We start from the raw sequence: 20,198 nt of genomic DNA on the forward strand, positions 1-20,198 counted from the left end.
TTCTACGATGCCTTCTTTGTGGAGAGGAATGCGTGTTGGACATTTGTCTTACACTTCCATCAGCACTGCCAACGGATGTTGACACTTTGCTTGGTTCGGTAACGGCTCAATCATTGTGTTGTCCCCAACAGCTACCAATCCTGTTGACGGCATTCATTGAGGGCTCACCGGCAATTCCAGCTGAGGGTGAGATATGTGGAGCAACAGGCACACAGGTACCCACTACTGCGAACATTGCTAATGCGGACAACGCTGACGGCAATGCTTCTCATCTGTGTACGATTGAACTACTTAGTGAAGGAGTTCAACTTTCTCCTACTGTGGTAGACGATTTCTTTGCCAGCTTAGATGATTTAATGTTTTCTCCTGACAACGAGAATAACTTTTGAAACAAGCACACAGCGTTCAATCAACTTTGAATTCGACCTTCGCTTTTCAAAACAAATCTTCTAACTTTGGGACTCTATTTTTCTACAACTTGAATTGATTTTTTTCCAAAATTGAACTTGGCACACAGTAATCTGCTTAAAGTAGAACTATTCTTAGAGAACAAGAATTCTTTCAATACTTCCTAAGAGACAATATTTGGCCTTGTCCTCAAACCAAAACAGTTTATATATTCTGCTATGAGATGATTCAACCTTTTCTTAAGTAATTCAGAGCCATTTCATAAATGTAGATTTCATGATTCATTCACTTAACATTAAGAATATCATACTATATGCCTAAAATGTAATCATTACTGTCAAATGCGTACAATTCAATTGTCAATTCTTTTGTGTGTACAGCAAATTCGAATGCATTTTGTGTATTTTGGGTGGGATTGTAAACACATGCTTTAGATATGTTTTAACTGCTTATAATTTGGTAATGTAGAACATATTAAAGTGGATTGGGGGTTGTGTAGTATTTTAGGACCCTAGTGTAATTTTCCAAATTCATGCCCATATATAAGTATAAATCACCTAGTCCTTATATAGGCATAGAAATCATAACCATATTTAGACACAGCTCAGGCAGTCCAAATACAGCATGGCTACCTCCACCAGTTCCGAAAATCCACAACAATTTCTTTAAAAAAACTCGCCTACAGCAGTCAGGAACCTCCCCTTGCTTGAGCATTGATTTATCCAAGAACTCATGGAGTTTTCAAAGAACTCGAGTCTTTGATAATGTTATAATGTCCAACCTTACGTCAAACTCTGCAACTTGAAGGTATAAATATGCCCACACTTGCCCTAGCAAACACACGGTGGTTTGGAGCAGTTCGACTATCTACCTACCCGACACAGCTCGCTGCAGCAAGTGGCGAAGGAAGCCGACCCTCCAGCTGACGCACTAGGAGAGACGCTGTCTTTTCTCTGGCCGAGAAATCCAGCACCAGTGTTTCCTGGCTCCCCTTGCGGGGTGTTGGGAAATCGAGTCCTGAGAAAGAGATATACCAGACCTCCTTCATTCTAAACCAAGGTACGGAGCTGATTAGACCCTGAGAGAAATCTTGGATAGATTCTTGGCAACCAAATACTAAATCTAAGCTACACCACACTTACGTACTAGACTTAGGTTAGTTACATCGGGGTTGGCGTATTTTAGAAGCACCAGTTGAGTATTTTTAGTCATTATTATTTATGTATGTATTTTATGGCTTAGAAACCATACCATGCTTTTACAGTATTATTTTATAATACTCTTCTTACTGTACGTGTTATACTTTACAACTAGTATTACGATTGTAGCAGTTCACTTCTCCTGCATGAGAATTTTTCAATAAAAAAGCATTTTGAGCATTTTGAGCATTTTTCAATAAAAGGTGTTCAATAAAACACCTTTTATTGAAAACGCCTGTCTCTTTACTTTCCTCTGATGAAACGAAGCATGCACGATTGACTGAGTAAAATATCTATCTATTGTTTCCACGACTTGGAAGATACGTTTCATCTTGGGGAAACAAAGTTGTCATGTTTATGCGGTTGTCAGAAACTAATCCCTTCTTGTTTATTCGAGAAAGTTTCTAGTACCTCTGAGCTAGCTGGCACTTACAATTAAGTCTAATATATCCGATAGAGACCTAGTTGACCTAAGTCCTACGTCACATCTATAGGATATATTATTCCAATGCGCAGAGCCTATTGGGAATATAGGAACTACACTACACTCCGGGCATCTCCAGTGACGCTTCATTCTCAAGGCTGATCTAGCCAATGCAAAGGTATGGCTGTGCCAACCCAATGAACCATGTCATCAGCCAAGCAGGCCTAAAGTAAATTTCACACAACTCCACTATGGGCACCCTTACAGACTGCCTTAGCAGACAGGTTTTGAAATGAACAGATACAGAATCAGTACCACTAACCTTTCATGGGCTATAGGATGAAAATGTTGGCAAAATTGAACTTTTGCTCCATTAGCCTGTCCCTGTTGTAATGAGCTCAGGCTTATGTTGTGCTATGGTATGGTATGTTATGGTACGGTACATTAAGCATGTATGACACATGAAGAAATCGTGTTCTTATTCTGCTCTCTATTTGTGTTACAGAAGCTTGCACTCCTGCTGCCTGCACTGTTCCTGTTTGGTGTGAGAGAGAAGCTTCCAATATTTCTGTACAGACTGCACCAGTTTGTGTGTAGTGAAGATGAAAAGAGAGAAAAGGGAATATGGAATGAAAACTGCAGACAAATACTTGCTTTATGTTTTCCTTCGGCTTACAATCTACAGGTCAAATGTTGCAAAGATTTTAAAATAGTTCAGGGGGGTAAGAGACTGACTGCAAAGACAAACGTAGGACGCAGCTTCTATTCCAATTCACTGGAAACCTCAGTGGGTAAATTACGTGACTGCTGAGATCTGTGTATATCCAGAAGTTTTGAACTTCAGATCACATCAAGAAGGTTGGGAGGTTAATACATCTGGTGCAGGGATTTTTGGTGTGATATATTGATCACAGGCTTCTGGAAAAGATAGATAGACCGCTCGGTTCATGCCCCTACTGCAATGATTTTCATTTTTGTATACTATGTTTTGAGGATGTCTCTAAATGTCAACAATCTATACTTTAGAAACCAAGCACAATGAAGTTTAATGTATCAGCTATGTATGTAGTTGCACAGCATATTTTACATTTGGTTATTTTTAGACGAGCGTCCTAGCAACCCCAATGATGAAGCATGCCACTGTGGGGCAACCCTCATGGGTGAGGGGTCTCTGGAAAAAAAAAAAGTGCAGCAGATCCCAGGGCAGGTTTTCTTCGAATTACTCGGTTTTTGTTTTGCTACATAACTGTCAGGAGGATAAACCTAGCCTCTACCTCTGCCTCCTTCTCTTCTTTATAGCCGTTATTAGTCCTTTGAGTACATAAGAGTAGCTCTACGTCTTTACATTTTATTTACATTTCTCAGAAGAATATGCATGAACACTATCAGTTTCATTACAAGACCGGATGCTACCATTATGCATTATTCTTTTAATGCAACTTCAAGCAGCCATTTTAAAGTTAATACATCACAAAGCAAAGCTCTAGAATAGTGTTGTAAACAAATGGAAGTACGGACCTCTGGCGTAGATTATGTAGATTCCTTTATTTAAGTTGTTTTATTTATTTATTTATTTTAGGTTCTTTTATAGCGCCGGAATTCGATCTCCGAAGAGATATCTCCGCGCTTTGTTCTACCGACATCAGCTCTAGATGAGAAAGTCCGACTGACAATACTGGCATGACCAATACTGGGCTAATGGCTAGAGAATAGGTGTGTCTTCAGGCATTTCCTAAAGGTAGGCAGACTGGGATTCAACCTAAGAGTGAGGGGCAAGGAGTTCCAGAGGGTGGGGCCTTTAAATGATAGGGCTCTGCCTCCCTGTCTCTCTTTTTTTATCCTAGGGATCTGAAGCAAAGCTTGGTTTTTTGATCGTAAGGTTCGGCCAGGTTGATAAGGTTTGAAGATTTCTGTAAGATATTTGGGCCCAATTCCAAACAAGCATTTATGGATAGTTTCAAGAAGTTAAGAGGAAAACCCCACCAGGAGCAGTTGCCCTGCTGCTCAGCTCTTACCCAACTGACACTCACAGACATCTAACATTCCATCCATCCAACATTCCACATCACACATATTAGAGCTGAGCAGCAGGTAGACTTAAGTTACAACATATCTCCCTTCTTTAGGGGGAACAAATGCATTTTGAAATATATTAGATGAAACAATTAAAATAATGACAGTATGGCAAAAAACATATAGTCAATAAATTGAATACAATGCACAAATAATAAAATATTCAATACAATAATACACATCTCACATTACAACCAGTCACACCATACCACATCTCATCAAACTGACATAAAAGATGCATCCTGTCACACACCTACCACATCTCATCAAACTGACATAAAAGATACATCCTGTCACACACCATACCACATCTCATCAAACTGACATAAAAGATACATCCTGTCACACCATACTACATCCCATCCTCGTCGCCAAAATGTTGTAAGTAGATTAGGTAGGCACGTCTTCAAGTTAAGATATATTTATTAAGTTACACAAGATAGGACAGCAAAGCAGTAAACACCACAGCTGACCAGACCATCAACTGCCAAGGCTGGAATCTTCACATACTAGATAGAACACTCTTAGGTACTTTAGGAGGTTGGGAAGATGGGAGAATTATGAAAGGACTACCGACACCAAGTAGCCATATTGAAATAAGTATAAATATACAACAAATAGAATGCTCATACGTTACAATGGCAACAAGACTAAATAGATCTGCCTCTTTTAAATGCTGCTTCAAGCAGATAAGTTCTATTTCGATTACTCTCTACAAGCATTCTTGTTTTTTAATGATCCTTTGATTACCTGCATTGTTGTTGTTAGCATTTTATTGTAGTACACTGTTTTCTATCTTCCCTGTGCTGTTTCTTAGTGTTTCACGAATTTTCATCTCCATCTGGAAAGCTCTCATCCAAAGATGGGCACTTCTGCGGCCTCTCCGCAGAGTGTCTCCGTTCCCCCTTGCACGCTTTCATTCTTCGATTCGGGCTTTCCTCCCTCTCTTCCACCGCAAGACCTTCTCTTGCAAAAGAGCGGCCCTCCCTCGCAACTCCAATTTACGGAATGCAGGCCGCACCGAGCTGCGATTATCCCTGGGAACCCTACGGTTCTTTCCACTTTCTCCCTTCCGTCTCCTGGAGCAATACATTTTTTTAAATAAGACTGATACGGCCTTACAGCCAAGGGACTCTCCCGCTTTAGGGGAGAGACCCTTGGCAGGCATTACATGACGTGATGCGCACGTTGGGCAGATTACGAGCCCAGTCAATGCAATCCCTCTCAGCGTTGCCTAGCGACGTGTAATTAAGCAGCTGAGCGCTCGCGCTGCCAGTTCAACATCTTCCTGTCGGTTTGGGACAGGAGCGATCAGCTGAGTAACTTCTGTTCTGTTTTCTCTGACACTTAACCCTTTTACTTTCACCTATTGCTAAAAATATATATATATATCACATGTATATACTCCCAACACAACCCCCCTTCACCTCCCAGGTAACCTTTTTCCAGTATTTTCATCTTTGAAAATATGGATACTCATGCACATCTGTATACCGACTGTCAGAGACCGCAATCACACAACCACGAGCACCCTCATTGGGCGTCCCCTTGGCATCACAGAACCGCGCACAATAATTGTGTAAACTCCACTGCTCACTTGGGCATAATTCCCTCGTGGTACGCTAAAAGGAATTTGCCAATATTACTTAGGACAACCTTCCTAGTTAGATATATTACACCCATAAGCTCGTGAAAACACACAATCACATAAGTAGGGAAATGTTATCTACACACGCAACCTAATAGGCAAATGGTGAGACATACATGTATTTAATTGTTATTTAATTTTCCAACACTTATTTCGTTTTGACAGTATAAAAAACGTTTTCAAATTTGTACCTTATTTAACAAATGTGTATATATATTATATCTATATTTTAATGATGTTGTTTCTTCTGACGATATTGCTTTGATTAGAAGAAACATTGCATTGGTTGAATGTATTTTTTCCATTTCTTTGGTCGTCAAGTCGGTAACCATGACAATTCAGTTTAGTTTACACCTTCTTTGTTTCTATATTATACTGCACTGTAGTGAGTAGCGATATTGTGAGCAAGGCGGACAGGTCAGCTGAAACGCGTCGTCCATAACGGAAGGAATAAATACTTATCCTTGAGAGCACCATTACCCACGGAGTCAGCACATGTTTTTTCACTGTGCTAAGCAGGATTGGCATCTATATATATATATATATATATATATATATATATATATATATATATATATATATATATATATATATATATATATATATATATGCACCAAACAATTCCCACCACTTCCGGCGTGCGGCGAGGAAGGTACTCAAACCACCACAGCGAGTCAGGCAAGATGCAGATTTTATTTGCGTTTCTTCTCCAGCCTGCAACGACGCGTTTCGGGCTTCAAGAGCCCTTGATCACATTCAGCAAATGTCGCGACCGTTAAAGTTTTATATGTTTTTTCTACATCAAAAGTACACACCCCCCTACACCACATGGTCAGTAGGTCACATGATTAATGAACATGAAAAAAGACTATCACACAGATACACGTCTTTCTTAAGGTAATTTACAAAAAAAAAACTTTGAGTAAGATTCTCATTGTACTAACTGCTTAAATGCATGTTTAAACAATTCTATGGTATAGTGGTTTTTTAACTCACAATTATATATATTCAGTTTCACTACACGCAGCCAAAACTACACAGATGCACTCTGCTCCGCAAGTATAAAGACCACTCCAATCTCCGAAGTACAGTCCAAGGAAGATTTATTCATTCATTGCAGCACGTGAAAACCGGGCAATGGAGCAAGAAACCCCAACGCGTTTCGGCAAAATACTCGCCTTGGTCACGGGTATTTTGTACAATGATTCACAAACAGTAAATAAAGTTTTTTAGAAAAGCAAGTCTCGTGTGAACACAAATGTGAAAATAAACAAAGGACTCAGGGCCCGTTAACCAGCAGCCATCTTGTAGTGGTGTATCACTGATAGTATATCAAAGAAACGACTTAATCCAATGCAAGTGCAGGTTAATTAAATGGCATTAAGGCAAACAGTAAAAATTGTCGGTAAATGGTTAGAGTTAGGAGGAAACTCGGGTCATCATATACATCTCCATACATAAGACGTAGAAAAATTGAATGCAACAGCGTCTCACACATCATATCACCCCGGAAGACAAATTCACATCTATAGGACATAGCGACATGTTATTCCCCCAAATGCCATTTCATTTCATCTTCCGAGTTTAGGCCATTGGGTATCAGGGTATCTAAATTCAAAATGTATCTTTTCTCCATTTGTCTCAGCTGCCAAATCTTATCTCCCCCCTCTGCTCATAGCTGGGAGTTTGTCAATTACAAAGAACTTCAAAAGATTACGATTGCCATTGTGAAGTTCCTCGAAATGACGGGCAACTGGCGATGTCTGGTCTCTATTTTGGATAGCCCGCATATCCTCCAGCACACGTTTTTTCGCAGGGAACATCGTGCTCCCTACATACTTTTTTGAGCAAGGGCACACCAAAATGTAGATGCAATATTCAGATAAACAAGTCAGGTGTTTACCTATAGTTTTTTCCACTGCTTCCACTTGATAGAATACCATTTTTACATTGTTACTGTACTTGCATGCTTTGCATTTCATGCAAGTATAGAAACCCTGTATGTCATTGGTCCGAGATATGGTGGTACTCACTTCGTTCTTACTCAGCTTATCCCTAAGTGAGTTAGCCTTCCGGTATGTCAAGTTGGGAATGTTCCCCAAGACGTCCACCAAAGTAGGCTCCGTCTTGAGTACATTCCAGTGTCTTTTGAGACTACTCTACCTGCCAGGATTTAGAATGAAAGGTAGAGATAAATCTCACCTTCTCTTTGTCAGGAGATTGCTGTTTCTCATGGGGAACCAGCAGAGTGGAATGACTAATCTTGCTAGCTTTCACATATGATTCTTCTATGACTTTGGGATGGTAACCTCTTTCCATAAAGCGCTGTTTCATGCATTCGCTTTCGGCAAAAAAGTCTTGATCCGTGCTACAGTTCCTCCGAGCCCGGAGGAACTCGCTGAACGGAATGCTGCGTATTAATGATTTAGGGTGTCCACTCTGTGCATGCAACAGTGTGTTGCCAGCAGTGTCCTTGCGGTACACTTTTGTCGTAAGTTTCTTACCAGAGACTCTGAGCCTGGGGGTCGCTTACACTCCCACACTCCGCCCAAGACACACCGTGGTGAGTCCCTGTACTGTTCTTGCGTGTGCCGACATATTTGCAATGAGACTGTTATTTTAAGACACTAATGCTTGTCCTGAGATTTCTGTTTAAGGACGCATATACTCGCCCAATCTGGTCGTATTTTGACGGCTTGACAGAAGACACATATAACGCGACTTTCCTATGCCCAACAACTAGCGCAATAATAGGCTGTTGTGAGGGAGCATAGGTCTCTGCAAATGACCACAAACGTTATTCCACATACAGTGCAGTGACAAGGATATCACTACTATTTGGAATAATTAGTGCATGCACAAGGGGGGGGTGTCCCCTGTGAATCGGTGCAATGGATGATGAATCAGAAGCACGGAGGAGACTCAGGGCACAATCCATGTTTGTCCAAGCCACGAGTAGTTCAGCTAGGAAAGAGCCATTAACAAAAGGAACATTGTTTCTAAACAAATATCAGAAACTTGAAAAATTAATCAGGAAGGAAATATTGCGATGGTGGGAAGCTATTACCTTCGAAAAATATCAGGAGGAAAAGAGAGTCCCTAGAGGGCTGAGAATCCTGATTGCCCCATCGTATGAAGAACCTGATATGGAGCTAGCTGAGAATGGGCAGAGAATTTGATGGATTGTTCGAATAGAATGCTCTCAATTCTAATAAAACATGCATGGAAGCATGGAGAAGCGTGGCTCAGTGGTTAGAGGCGGCAGACCCGGAAGCTGAGATCGGCCGTGGACCAGGGTTCGATTCCCCGCCTCGGCGGGTCTCGGGCTCAAAAATTCCACGGACTCGACAATTCTCGCTCCGGTGCCTACTCGACTCACGAGGTCACACTCTGCGACTCTGAGCAATAGCTTGCTTAATCTCCACTATGGCCCCTCGCGGCGGGATGCCTGGCTTTCACCTTGTGGATACCCTGCCGGGGTATCTCACAGGGGAATACCAGGACGGGTTCCCTAAGCAAGCGCTTAGATACCATGTCCGTGATTTGCGCTATATAAATACATTTACATTACATACACACATGGAAGGACAGATTGGTTCTGTTGCAACTAATCTCTGACCACAAGGACGAAATAATGAAGGATGACACAGAAGACAACTTTACCAAGAAAATGGAGGAAATAAATAAGAGAATGTCCAAGCATGAAGATGAGATCGTGGCTAAAAAGGAGAGGAAATTCCTTAGGGACAAAATCGATTACCAGGCAGGCCGAATTTTCACATTCAGCCGAAAATATGATAATATCAAGAGAAAGGGTGTTCAAGCTAATCTTGATAAAGTACGAGGAGGTGAAGATTCTGAAGTTGAAGTAGTGGAGAGTGATGTGTCTGAGGATGGCCAGACGCCGGTAACAAAAAATCTAAGTAAACCTTCACATTTTTGGGAGGAATTCAAAATGATGAACCAAACATCACAATTACAGAACTGGCAGATAGACAGAGGACGAGGGCAAGGAAGAGGATTCAGAGGAAGAGGCAAAGGAAGAGGAAATCCTGGAGGAGCAGTAGCCAAAGCCAACACACAACCAGGAGGGGCGGCTGGTGCAAGCGGAAACACAACCCCAGTGGGAGTGGAAACACGGGGTCAGAAAAAAACAAGAGGAAAATGAACCAGCAAAATGTGGTAAATTTATCTTCTCGCTTACTTTCCACTGTAGAACATGATGTACTCCAATTTGGCCTTTCTTTTTGTCCAACTTCTAATTTTAATTATTCCCAGGAACGCATAGACCTTTTTAAATGTACCAGAAAACTGCGTCTTCACAAGTGGAATTAATTAAAAGTCAAGAATGTTGGCACTATTGTCTCTAGCATTGAACCAGCTTGTGAGACTATCAATGAGATTGAGACCCTTATTGCTTTAAAGAGTCTGGAGTTTGGCACACCAGCAAAACAAACCCAAATCCACCTTTAACCCCAGTATGCCGACTTGCAGTATTGACACGTTTGAATCCCTTGTCATCAATGACTTTAAGAATTTGGCCAAAAAGAAGTGCTGGGCGAATGACAATTTAAGTAAACCTGAAAGAATTGCCATTAAGACACTGGAAAGTGATTCCTCGATTGTCATTCGACAATCAGACAAGGGGGGGAATGTGGTGATAATGAATGTACAAGACTATATTATGGAGGGCATGCGCCAATTAAATGTCACGGAATGTTATGAAGTTTCTTCGTTACAGGCCATTGAGAAGAGCAACAGCATTTATTTTGAGATGTTGAATGAGAAGCGTAAGAGTGGGATCATAGAATGGAATGAATATTCATTCCTGCTAAATCGCAATCCCAAAGTGGCAGCATTATATCTTCTGCCCAAACTCCATAAGAACCCCCGGGCAGGCCAATTGTATCTTCGATAGGTTCTCTTTTAGAAAACACATCGAAATACATTGATTTTTTTCTTCGTCCTTTTGTAGAAAGTGTACCTTCCTATCTTAAAGATAGGAGAGATTTTATCAACAAATTAACAGACTTTGAATGGCAGGATAATTACTTGCTTATTACATTGGATGTGTGTAGTCTATACACATCCATTAGACACAAGGATGGCATCAGTGCTTGTCGCCAGTTTCTTAACACCAGATCAATCTCTTATCTGAATCATACTGAGATGATTGTGCAAATGATGACTTTTTGCCGGGAGCAAAACTTTTTTGTCTTTAATGATGTTCATTATAGACAGAGACAAGGGACTGCGATGGGAACTTGTTTTGCTCCCAGCTTTGCTAATTTATTTATGGCAAGCTGGGAGCAGCAGGTAGAGAGAACTCACACGTTATACCGCAGCCACGTGAGGATGTGGCTGCGGTATATAGATGATCTTTTCATCATCTGGGAGGGCCCGCAGGCCCAAGCTGAGCTTTTCATTGCAGATCTGAACAAAAATGACCTCAATCTGGCCTTAACAGGCCAGTTGAGTGCTCAGACGATCGTGTTCCTTGACCTGTCCGTTAGAGTCTCTGGTAAGAAACTTACGACAAAACTGTACCGCAAGGACACTGCTGGCAACACACTGTTGCATGCACAGAGTGGACACCCTAAATCATTAATACGCAGCATTCCGTTCGGCGAGTTCCTCCGGGCTCGGAGGAACTGTAGCACGGATCAAGACTTTCTTGCCGAAAGCGAATGCATGAAACCGCGTTTTATGGAAAGAGGTTACCATCCCAAAGTCATAGAAGAATCATATGTGAAAGCTAGCAAGATTAGTCATTCCACTCTGCTGGTTCCCCATGCGAAACAGGAATCTCCTGACAAAGAGAAGGTGAGATTTATCTCTACCTTTCATTCTAAATCCTGGCAGGTACAGAGTAGTCTCAAAAGACACTGGAATGTACTCAAGACGGAGCCTACTTTGGTGGACGTCTTGGGGGACATTCCCAACTTGACATACCAGAAGGCGAACTCACTTAGGGATAAGCTGAGTAAGAACGAAGTGAGTACCACCATATCTAGGACCAATGTCATACAGGGTTTCTATACTTGCATGAAATGCAAAGCATGCAAGTACAGTAACAATGTAAAAAGGGTCTTCTATCCAGTGGAAGCAGTGGAAAAAACTATAGGTAAACACCTGACTTGTTTATCTGAATATTGAATCTACATTTTTGTGTGCCCTTGCTCAAAAAAGTATGTAGGGAGCACGATGTTCCCTGCGAAAAAACGTGTGCTGGAGCATATGCGGGCTATCCAAAATAGAGACCAGACATCGCCAGTTGCCCGTCATTTCGAGGAACTTCACAATGGCAATCGTAATCTTTTGAAGTTCTTCGTAATTGACAAACTCCCAGCTATGAGCAGAGGGGGAGATAAGATCCGGCAGCTGAGACAAATGGAGAACAGATACATTTTGAATCTAGATACCCCGATACCCAATGGCCTAAACTCAGAAGAAGAAATGAAATGGCATTTGGGGGGAAGAACATGTCGCTATGTCCTATAGATGTGAGTTTGTCTTCCGGGGTGATATGATGTGTGAGACGCTGTTGCATTCAATTTTTCCACGTCTTATGTATGGAGATGTATATGATGACCCGAGTTTCCTCCTAACTCTTAATAATATGATTTTTAAAATTCAAGTACACTTATTTTATTTATATTTTGAATTGTTGAGGACCTAGGCCCGAACTGGCCTCTTGTGATATTTGTAAGGTTATTTGAATATCATGAGTTTGACTGGCTTCCCTTTTATCTTATGTTTAGGCACTTGAGGAGTAGCAGGTCATCGGATATGAGTACCCACTGGGGTTGAGATAAGAACCATTATTCTGTTTGGACTTCGTTGTTCAAGACTCCCACTTGGGAAGAATGAGATGTGTCCTATTAATTGTGTTTATTTGATGTAAATACCTGTATACAGTAATCATGTCAAGATTAGTGACTTTGCCCTCTGGGGATTTTGATTATCGATTTTGTCTGTCACAAGGGCACTTATATTGCTAGGTGATACTTATACAGGAATGCGTATTAGTAATACCTAATTTCTTTTTATAAATGTATTAGGAACACGCTCTGTGAATTTATGTCAGAATCTTGGTTACCGAATGAATTTATGACCATTTACCGACAATTTTTACTGTTTGCCTTAATGCCATTTAATTAACCTGCACTTGCATTGGGTTAAGTCGTTTCTTTGATATACTATCAGTGATACACCACTACAAGATGGCTGCTGGTTAACGGGCCGTGAGTCCTTTGTTTATTTTCACATTTGTGTTCACACAAGACTTGCTTTTCTAAAAAAGTTTATTTACTGTTTGTGAATCATTGTAAAAAATACCCGTGACTATGGCGAGTGTTTTGCCGAAACGCGTTGGGGTTTCTTGCTCCATTGCCCGGTTTTCACGTGCTGCAATGAATGAATATATCTTCCTTGGACTGTACTTGCGGAGCAGAGTGCATCTGCGTAGTTTTGGCTGCGTGTTGTGAAACTGAATCTAGTAACAGGGTTACCTCTACCCCTGCGATGCACCGCTGTCTTGGTGTCCCGGCGGTTTCGTGGAGGATGTGAATATATATATATATATATATATAACGCACCACTGTTCGCCGATCCCCCAGCCACTTGGTGGCGGCGGGCTCGAGTGAGGAGGCGATCCTCTAAAATTTGTCACACCAACTTTTAAATGTCAAAAGAAGGAAACTCGAGCCACTCATTCCATAAGCGTGATGATTTTAATTAAGCAAGCAAAATGGTCACAAACGGGGCGTTATATATATATATATATATATATATATATATATATATACACAGTTATTTAAAGGGCATCATTTCACCCTAGGGCAATTTTAACAAACAAATTTAACTCAGTCAAGTGCTGGGCAAATATTTTTATTTGTGACTTAATCGGTATTTAACCCCTCTTAAACAACTTAACCCCTGGTGTTTATTTATTTATTATGTTTGACATTGAATCTGACGATTCTCAGACCCAGGTCCCTACTCCCAACCCCAATGAGGAGCTTATTAAGAAAATAATTGAAAAAGAAATGCACTCATGCATGAGGAAGACTATACGCCAAATTGTTGCCGGTAAGAGACCCCTATCCGAATCTACCAACCCCACTTCTCTCCATGGAGGGCACAGTGAGGATTTTAATAAATGTGGGGATAAAAGATTAAGAAAAAGCAACAATTTAGAAAGGGAGAGCACACTGAGAGGTCAAAGCACCTCGTACCTATTGGGAGGCTTACGCACCTCACAACCTAGAGGAGGACTCGGCGCCTCAATCACTAAGGGAGGCCTACGTGCCACAAAAAGACCAAGTGTCCATAACGGCACAACCTACCCTGATGCCCTAAGCGGCTAACTTCACCCAAGTGCTCTATCTGACCCCACTTAATTGATGATAATCAAGGAACAACTGAGTCCTTGGATGAATACATCCTTGACCTGGGCCAAGATGAAAACGATCCCGATTTTGCTCTCTCAGAGGATGAACTCCCAATCTTCCTCTAAGGAAATACTAATTGATCCCTTAGGTGGGGAAATGTTCTCCCCCTATAACATTCAACGTCCTAGGAGTTCCCAATGGTGGCCTCAAGTTTATCAAGAGGTGGATAAGTAACCCCCTTGAAACAGACACAAGTAATATTCTAAAGGCTGAATGCCCAAGACCCATGGTCCAGGATAAAATTTGTCTCACTCCAAACCTGGAACCAGAACTTATTAGGGGGCATATCCGCAACAGACAGCGATAAATATCGCAAAGCGCGTTTAGCGCTTTTATATTTATCGCCGTCTATTGCTGGAATTTATCACTAGGTTAGCACGTTATCAACAACGCGTTACTCCAGGTTGATAATATTCCAGCAATATCCAGGGAAATGGGCCAACATCGCTGGAAAACCAGCGATGTTGCACTCAAAACGGCGATAGCCTTGGTGATACGACCCTGTGGTTGTATTACCATAATCCACCTCCCATGTTAGGAATGCCTTAGTCAGGAATTTAACAGACGTTAAATTTCTGCATTATGGCATAGTTAACGCGATGATTATTATCACTAAGGCTCTTTGCTGATATCGCGAAGCTGCCTTATCGATATTTCTCATGTAGCATTCCCAGCCATGCCTACTTTGCATCTCATTAGCAATGTTCATCACTGAGATGCCAGGCGCTGGGAATTCGGCAGCTAACATGCGCTAATGCATGTTAGCGCCACCTTGTTGATAGGGCGTGAAGATTATCGCCGCTTTAGCAGCAAAAAGTGCTGCTAAAGTGGCGATATTGCCCTTGATGATATGCCCCTAAGTTCTTATTTAAACAGGGCAGGGTTCCTACGAAGGGGATGGAACGCTCCCTCAAAACCTGCCAAGACTGCATGCTCGACATGCTAGGTCCCCTGTGCAGAATGATCAATTTAATTGAAGAAAGCCACATTAACGGCTCGTTGCCAAACATCGACTTGTTGAGGGGATGGAGCCAGAGGACACTAATCCTCCTCAGCAATGCGAACACAACAATTAATACCCAAAGAAGAAAAGTTGCATTATCCAAAATTGACCCTAAACTTTGTAACATGGCCGAAAAGGAACTCTGTCAACCCTATTGGACTTCTTTTTTGGGGAGGACATGATGAAGTGACAAGCCAAATATGTGGCAACATTCGCTGCACTGGATAAGGCACAAACCAACATGTGCAGAGATGTTGTAGGAGAGTAGGGTCTGCTATCCTATGGTCACCCCAAATTTTTGCTTTTTGCTTCACTGCTTTTCGACTACTGAGGCTGTGGGCCTGCTAATCAGACCCCCAGCCTGCTGTTCTCTCACTAAATTAATGACACATGTGCTATAGGCACATACCAATTGGAAATGGACTCCTTGTCAGCCCCTGTAGAATGCACTATAGGTGCACAGGGCATAGGGGCCACCAAGGCCTACCAGGGGCTGCAGCATATCTTTTGCCACCCCTGGCTGGTTCTTAAATTGACACAACTGGCTGATCACTCAGCTGGGGTAAGGTGGTGTAAACACCCCTTGCTTAGGTATAGTATATCTATATCTAAACCTATATCTGGACACATGTAAACCTGTGAGCCACTCCTATAGTAGGCCTCATCAATCCTGGAGGCTGAGTGCGTGGTTTTATGTGAGATGGAGCTCTAGCATGAGCTGAGCCTGTCTGCAGCTGTCGGGAACAAATCCCTAAGCTGTTTCAGGATAATGCCATACCATATACTATTAAGTGCCTTATAATCCTCGCGGTTATTTAGCAACTTTGGTTTGGCTTTATCAAAACATGTCGTGTAAGGTGTCATACGATTTGGAATACCATCCCCTCGCCAGTTCTGGCGACGGGGATGGTATTCCACCCCTCTAGAGGGGTAAGACATGTTCCTTTACTAAATGCGGTTAATTTCTCCAAAGACCTTAAGATCCACAAAATGGATGCCTCTGCCACAGACAAATGTCTGGACCCCTGCAGTTGACCGAAACTCGACCAAATGGGTCCTGGACAAAGGGTTTCCTGTCACAGGAGGGTGTCACCGCCCTCCAGACAGGAGATAGTGTATTGTAGCAGGGAGGTTTGAAAGAAACCAGACACTGCCTGGGGCGCACAAGGCTGCCCCTTGCATAATCCGGCCAAACCGGTTCTGGGGCACTCCAGCCCTCGTGCCAGGGCGGCCTGGATCAAAGGAAGGGGGTGTATCCACCCACTTCCTGGGTCCCACCCATAGGAGGGGACCTAGCAGGTAATCACGCCCCCCAGATTGGAATAAGAGTGGGAGCAGTGCCAATGCACATCGGATTTCCTGGAAGAAACATTTGAAACGCAATTCTGGACCCTTCGCCCTCCATCTCATCGTGGAAGCCCGAAGAATCTCCCTTGTGGTCAAGGAGTGACCACCCTGCAGCAGCAGGCACCATCCAGCCCTCGACGTCTACTTAGTTGCAGTTCCCGCCGGAACTCGAGCGACTGAGATCGACGAGATCAAGCTTGCCTGCCTTCCAACAGCCCGATCCACAGTCCCTGCAGAGCTGAGACCCGTGGAGGCGACCGGAAGCGTGGGGCACGCCATCTTGAATTGACCACGAGACGCTGACCGTGCAGCCCACGAGTGACCCTCGAAGCTGTGCACCGGGGTTTTAGAAGCCCCCACCCTGAGCTGCTCCTGAGCCGAAGTTCAGCCCTCCACACTCGACGAGTGCTGCGTGGGGCCCTTTGGCTCTATTTGGCTCAACGCGTTGGCCCGGTCACTTGCCAGCTGGCTAGTGGTCCCTGTGCCGACGAAACTACAAAGAAGACTCGTGAATCTGGTTGCTCCAGATCCACACCAGCTCCCCTGAAGAGGAGCCCCGACTCTGACCTTCCTGGTCCGAGTGAGAAGCAATCTTCCGATCCCGCGTGGATTGCTCTTACCAAGGCTTGTTTGCTCCAAACTTGAAGCCGACTGCACCGACGGTGAGAGCCTGCGTGGGACAGATCGTGACCTGCTCCTGGACGTCGCAGATGCCCCAGAGCCCACGTGACAGCGGAGAGAAGCTCCTCGACGACCACCTGATTGCGCCCGACATTGCCTGGTTCCGTCCTGGTTCCACCCTGGTCACTGCTGAGTGACCCAGACTCTGTCCCCTCTGCTTTCAGGTACTCTACAACTTGAGTCCACCCTTGGACTCCACCGGACACTTCATCTTTCACCCGCCTGCAGCCCTTTCAGCTTCAAGCACCAAGAGCCTGCGTGTCAAAACCCGACGCCACTTCGACCCTGTGCACCCACTTCCTGTGGGTGAGGTAACTTTGCTCCGCCGGTGTTCCCACACTGGTGCACACCTCTAGGGTCTGTGTGTTAAGTTTTGTTCCTCTAGGTTCAGCGGAAGTGTCCTTAAACTTTAACTCTATGACTTTTACGCACCATTGGTTAACATTGGTGCATGCGTGCGCTTTCCGCACATCTCCCGAATCCCGAGGGCCATTCCCGACTTCAGCATTGCTTGTCCTGACTGCTCCCAGCGATTCCCTAGGCCCTAGGCCTAACCACTGTTCGAGTGGTCTCTCTTATACCACTTGTTTAGTATATGGTTTGAGTGGCCACCCGCCCTCATCCATAATTGTGCAACTTGTATGTTTAAACAGTGCTTTTGATTTAACGCTTGTGCCCCTTTATTCATAAAGAATACTGGGGATTGTTTTTAGTAATAAACACATATATTTTTATAATATATACTTGTGTGGTGTCCTTTCATTTGGTATTACAGGATTGTATGTGGTAAAACAGCTCGCTTAACACGACCTCTTAAGTTAAGCCTTTAGGCTGCTTAGTCCATGCTACCCCTAGGATAGCTTGTCTAATAAGGTTGACTTACAACCAGACACCATAAGGGATTGTTTGGTCAGGTAGTAGGTAGTTCCAGAATTGGAAACATCCCCTACCAGGCCAACTTCTCACATTGGTGAGTAGCGGTGCGGATTTGAGCTTGCTGTTGTTTTACCATTGCAATCTTTATATCAAATTGAAAGATCACATAAAGTACCTCTAGGTACATATAAATCAAAAGCTTAGCATATTAAGTTCTACTGAACTTAGTAGTTGTAGGTTGAAGGGATTAGCACACCCTGACTACAACTAACTAGCAAGGTACAGTAGGAAAACACTTAGTGTAGGTAAGTGCACCACTTACACCTCACTAGTAACCATGTCTGACACAGGAAAAGCCTCAGGGTCTGCTCCTGTGACAGTTGACCCTACCCAGGCAACTTTTGGATATGACAAACTAACCCGCAGAGACTTGATTGCCTTGTGCAAAGCAAGAGGGTTAAAAAGGGGCAGAAGCCCCACCGGCCTAATCCTGGTAGAAATCCTAGAACAGGATGACTTAGACAAGGCAAAGGCAGCTTCCCTAGACACAGGAAGTGGAGGGAACCCCCCTGAAACTGATCCCCCTCAGGAGGAGGAGGATGATGATGACTTAGATGAGGACTCAGATGTTGAGGACTTAGGAGTTCAGGATCAGGGTAGCCAGGTTCCAGTTGCCAGGCTTAGCCAGGCCAACTTGGACCTACTGGGGAATGGAGAGGGCCAGCACCTCCCCAGAACCCAACATGTTATTCTCCCAGGCAACAGAAGAGTGAGATCTCCCTCAGGGGACTCTCATGTTTCTAGTGCCTCCAGAGAATCACAGAGAGGCATGAATGCTTCTCAAAAGCTAGAACATAGGGCCAGAATGAGGGCTGTCAAACTCCAGATAGAGAGGGAGGAGGTAGCCTTGGCTCAAGCTAGACTTGCCTTGGCAAGAGAGCAGAAATTAAGTGGCTTAGATGTCACTGGTGGCAGCAATTTTCCAAGAGAAAAAGACAGGGCCTATGACAATAGAAACCTGACCAAAATTGTGCCCCCCTTTAAAGAAGGGGATGACATCCACAAATGGATGACTGCTCTTGAGAGAGCCTGCATGGTACAGCAGGTTCCTGAGAATCAGTGGGCTGCAATTTTGTGGTACTCCTTTTCTGAGAAAGGGAGAGACAGGCTCCTCACAGTTAGACCTGAGGATGCCAAAAACTACTCTGTTTTGAAGAGTGCTCTTATTGAAGGGTATGGCCTAACCACTGAGCAATACAGGTTGTTGTTCAGAGACACCCAAAAAGCACAGACTCAAGACTGGACTGATTTTGTGGAGTGTGCCACTAAGGCTTTGGAGGGTTGGTTGCAGGGAAGTAAAGTTTCAGACTATACAGGATTGTACAATCTTATGATGAGAGAACAGATCCTTAATAACTGTACAAACCAGCTGTTGCATCAATACCTTATTGACTCTGATCTGACCTCTCCCCAAGAATTGGGAAAGAAGGCAGACAAATGGGTCAGAACAAGGATTAAGCAGAAACCCCAGAACCAAGGTGGTGACCAGAAGAAAACAGACCAGAAGGGTGGTAACCAGAATCAGAAAGATAAAGAAAAAGACCAGAAGTCTTCAGGCCCCCAAACTAATAGTAAGGAGGGTGGTTCCCAAAATGGTAACAAGAAGAAGAAGAACAAAGGTCCAAAGACACCTTGGTGTAATACCTGCAAATCAGTTTCCCACTGGGGCAGTGAGTGCACCAAGGCAAATCCAGTTCCCACCACTACAGCTCCTAAAGCAACTGCAACCCCAAGTACAGTAAGCAGTGGTGGAACACAGTCCAAGGGTGTAGCTGGGTTGACCCTGGGTATTGAAGTAGGATCTGGCCTAGTCAGAATCCCTACACAGGCAGTTCTCCTGTATGATGTGGACATTGAGTTGCCCACTGCAGTAAGCCCCACTAACCTGGGCAAATACAGGCAGACTCCCTTAATTAATGAGAAACTGGCTCAAGCATACAGGGACACATGTGCCAGTGTCACCATGGTGACACCTGACTTTGTGGACCCTGGACAGATTGTACTAGGAGAGAGCTACCTAGTGACC

The 20,198-nt window shown here is 43.4% G+C and overlaps 1 protein-coding gene and 1 long non-coding RNA gene across 2 annotated transcripts in view; one reads left to right on the forward strand and one right to left on the reverse strand.

The window, feature by feature from the left end:
- The window catches only part of LOC144756279 (uncharacterized), a 385,761-nt gene extending 382,451 nt beyond the window's left edge, over positions 1–3,310 (forward strand). Inside the window, exon 4 of the long non-coding RNA XR_013595109.1 lies at positions 2,537–3,310. This is a non-coding gene — a long non-coding RNA (uncharacterized LOC144756279). The remainder of the gene's footprint in view (positions 1–2,536) is intronic.
- The window catches only part of LOC144756278 (uncharacterized), a 411,513-nt gene that overhangs the window by 365,715 nt on the left and 25,600 nt on the right, over positions 1–20,198 (reverse strand). The window lies entirely within an intron of this gene.

The sequence above is a fragment of the Lissotriton helveticus genome, chromosome 5_1 (assembly GCF_964261635.1).
Source record: "Lissotriton helveticus chromosome 5_1, aLisHel1.1, whole genome shotgun sequence".
Taxonomy (NCBI): Eukaryota; Metazoa; Chordata; class Amphibia; order Caudata; family Salamandridae; genus Lissotriton; species Lissotriton helveticus.